The sequence below is a fragment of the Otolemur garnettii genome, unplaced genomic scaffold (genome assembly GCF_000181295.1).
Source record: "Otolemur garnettii isolate 467f Iridium unplaced genomic scaffold, OtoGar3 scaffold00008, whole genome shotgun sequence".
NCBI lineage: Eukaryota > Metazoa > Chordata > Mammalia > Primates > Galagidae > Otolemur > Otolemur garnettii.
Genome location: NW_003852403.1, coordinates 6,811,104 through 6,815,065, shown reverse-complemented (window position 1 = coordinate 6,815,065; position 3,962 = coordinate 6,811,104).

Sequence of the window (3,962 nt, the reverse complement as noted above, 5' to 3'; positions counted from 1 at the left end):
TTTCAAGAAAAAGGAGAGGGTCTGAGGTAAAATCGGGCATAGCTGACGTGGGAATGGAAGTTGGCAAGGTATTCCCGGATCTATGAGGTTTGGGTAGCAAGAAAACCTGTGCATTCAGGTGGGGTTAATGGGGGGTGGGAAGGGCCAGCATTGACAAGAGGAGGTGTCTAGAAGGAAACGGAGTAGGAAGAGGAAAAGTTGGGTTTCCTCATGGGGAAAGTAGCAACAGATCTTTAATGGCTTCAAAGAGGTCATCCCAGCTTTGAACGTGGGACAGTAGCCAGGCATCTTGAGAAAACTTACGGAGCAGAGAGAAGAAATGGGGAGGAATGTTACACATTTATGGGGAAGTGGACTCTTCAGGGATTCTGTTGAGTTTAAGGTGGTGGTGATTTCCAGTGAGGGGTCTTCCAGTATTGGAAGTTTTTCGGTAGGACACATCTTCATTCGGGATCAGTGGATCCAGACTGGAGAGTCCAAGAGATAAACAGCCATAGGGATGCTGTAGAGAGCAGTGTGAGGACCTGTCCAGTGAGGGGATAGAGTCCTACAGGACAAGGGAGATTTGAGGAAAACTTGTCCTGCCAATTGGTCTCTGACTTTCTCTGCTGAGGGTTGGGGTAGGAGCTGGTTTATTGTTTTTCTAATTCCATCCCTAGTTTCCTGGAGGATGGGAAAATAGTTTCTTATGATAGAGTCTGGAGGGGGTCCAGGACCCAGAATGATAGTTCTGCTGTATATTATTTCAAAAGGGCTGTAAAGGGGGAGGTTGCAAGGGGTAGAGCGAATGCAGAGTAAAGTGATGGGGAGGAGCTTAATCCAATCTTGTTTGTGCTGGAGTATGAGTTTGGTGAGATGTTGTTTAAGGATGTTGTTCATTTGTTCTACTTTCCCTGATGATTGGGGCCTGTAAGTCACGTGTAAGCACCACTGGACCCCTAGGGCGTGTGAGATTTGGGAGGTGATCTGGCTAACGAAAGCTGGGCTTTTGTCACTCTCAATGGAGGTGGGGAGCCTGAATTTAGGAATAATGTGGTGGAGGAAGGTGGAGACAACTTCATGGGTTTTCTTGCGTATTGCAGGGAAAGCTTTGATCCACCCTGAGAAGGTATCAACCCAAACTAGAAGAAGTTGATATTTTCATATAGGAGCCACGTGGGTGAAGCCAATCTGCCAGTCTTATCGAGGGGTTGGCCCTAGACCTGATGTGTGGGGGAAAGGGGTGCTTTTATGGCTACCTGGGATGAGACCTGGGTGCAGATTGTGCAAGACTGGGTTATCTGTTTTAAAAGGGAAGATAGTCAGGAGTGAGAAAGGAGCAGAGAAAGAAGAGTGTGAAGCAGCTTGAAGCCAATGTGAAGGCCATTATGGAGGGCAGAGAGGATATTCTGTGCTTGGGAAGAAAAAAGAATAAATTTTCCCTATTGAAGCAACCATCCTCCCTGTGTGGGAAGATGTCAGTTAATTGTCCTGTTCTTTGGATTTATATACTGGAGAGAATTTATCAAAGAACAAGTACTGGCCTTCTGCGGTGGGGGAGATGTAAGGTCATTGAGTTTCCTGTTTGGTTTCTATACTGACTTCTTGGTTGCCTTTGGAAATTGGATCTGCCAAGTGCCCATTGACCCACAAATGGATCAATAAATTGTGGTATATTTACACCATGGAATAGTATGCAGCCCTAAAGAAAGATGGAGACTTTACCTCCTTCATGTTTACATGGATGGAGCTAGAAAATGTTATTCTTAGCAAAGTATCTCAAGAATGGAAGAAAAAGTAACCAGTGTACTCAGTCCTATTATGAAACTAATTTATAGCTTTCATATGAAAGCTATAACCTAATTATAGCCTAAGAATACGAGAAGGGGGGAGGGGGAGGCGAGGGGAGGGGGCGCGGGGGTGGAGGGAGGGTGACTGGTGGGATCACCTCTATGGTTTATCTTACAAGGGTACAAGTGAATCTTTCTAAAAGTAGAATATAAATGTCTTAACACAATAACTAAGAAAATGTCATGAAGGCTATGTTAGCCAGTTTGATGAAAATATTTCAAATTGTATATGAAAACACCACACTGTACCCCATGATTGCATTAATGTACACAGCTATGATTTAATAAAAAAAGAAAGAGAAAAAAAAGGAAAGTGGATCTGTTTTATTTTGGTCTTTACAGTGGATGAAGGCCACTTCCTTTGGGAGAGTGGCTGCATTTAGGTTTTTAATGAATGTGGTGTTAATAACAGAGGAGCTTTGGGTGGTAATGAATTCTCTTTCTTGCCATCTGGTTGCATGGTGATGGATTATGTGGAAAGTATACTTAGAATCGGTGTATATGTTAATAGAGCAGAGTCCTGCGAGTTGGAACCTTTAGTGAGGGCTAACAGTTCTGCCTGTTGTGAGGAGGTGCCAGGGGGCAGAATTGTAGAGGCGATAATGCAGGAAGAAGACACAATAGCAAAGCCCGCCTTGGCAATGGAGTGAGCAGTGGGCTTAGAAGAACTGCCTTCAACAAACCAGGTGTCTTTGGGGTTAGGGAAAGGAAAGAGAGAGATGTTGAGAAAAGGGTGTAATGTTACTATGACTAAAACAATCATGGAATGAGTTCTGGGAAGTGTAAGGGTCATGTGAGTGGAGGGCAGCTAATGGAGATGAGGGGTTATATGCCGGGCCAGGGAGAAAGTGAAGGTTAGGGTTTTCTATAAAGAGGATGAGGAGCTGGAGGAAACAAGGTGCAGAAAGTAAAGATGAAAGGTGTTGGTGTTTTAAAAGGGGTGGAATGTTATGAGAGATAAGTAGAGATGTGGGGGCACGGGCAGGTAAGTTTCTGGGCCTCCAGGAAAAGGAGAGACGTGGCTGCCACTGCTCAGAGGCAAGAGGGCCAGCCTAGGGCTGTGAATTCTATCTGCTTTGAGAGGAATGCTATTGGGAGGTGATTAGTGTGAGGTTTCTGTGTTAGGATCCCTCCGGCACATCCTTGGAGTTCTGGCACCGAGAGGTAAAATGGATAGCAGGGAGGAGAGAGATGGAGGGAAAGTGCTTGGGACAGAGAGGATTGTAGGGAGAGGAAGGAACTTGACCAAAGCTGGTGCGGGGCTAGGAGGTCGGTTGGGGAACCTTTAGTGATGGTGTATAGAGGTTTAGACAAGGCCGCAAAATTGGGAATCCAGGCTCTAAAATATCCTAGAACCCCCAGGAAGGAGAGGAGGTCATTTTTGTTTAGGGAAATGGTAAGGAGGAGATGGCCTGAATGCGGTCGGGCGGAACGAGTTTTTTCATTCCTGTAAGAGGAAGTGGAGGTATCAGCCAGAGGTGGGGGTTAACTGGGCTTTGGAAGGGTATACTCAATACCACTTGGTGGCAAGGAAAGAGAGTAAGTGAATGGTGTCTTGCTAGGAAGCAGTGGGGCAGGGCTGCATAAGAGAAGGTCATCTATGTACTGAAGAACTGTGGAATTTTTTGGTAAAGTTAACTACTGGAGGTCGGCCTGGAGTGCCTGCCCAAAGTAATGAGGACTGTCTCTAAATCCTTGTGGGAGAGCTGTCCAGGTGAGTTGTTGGCTGGTGGAGATATCAGGGTCAGTTCAGGTGAAGGCCAAGAGGGGTTGGGAGAGCTCATGGATGGGGGATGGTAAAAAAGACATCTTTGAGATCTAAAACTGTATAGTGGGAGGTATTGGAAGGAATGGTAGATAGGAGAATATGTATATAAATTAGGGACTACTGGGTGAATAGGCTGAACAATTGCACTGATGGCCTGTAAGTCTTGCACTTACTGATAGGAACAATCGGGTTTTGTTTTTTTTTTATAAGAGGGATGGGAGTGTTGTAGGGTGAGTTAGTAGGTTTGAGAATACTGGCTAACAAGAGTTTGAGGATGAGTGGTTTAACGCCCCTGAGGGCCACTGTGAGGCTTGGGTATTATTTAAGGGGAGGTTACGAATGTTGGGGATGGAGGGCAATGAGAA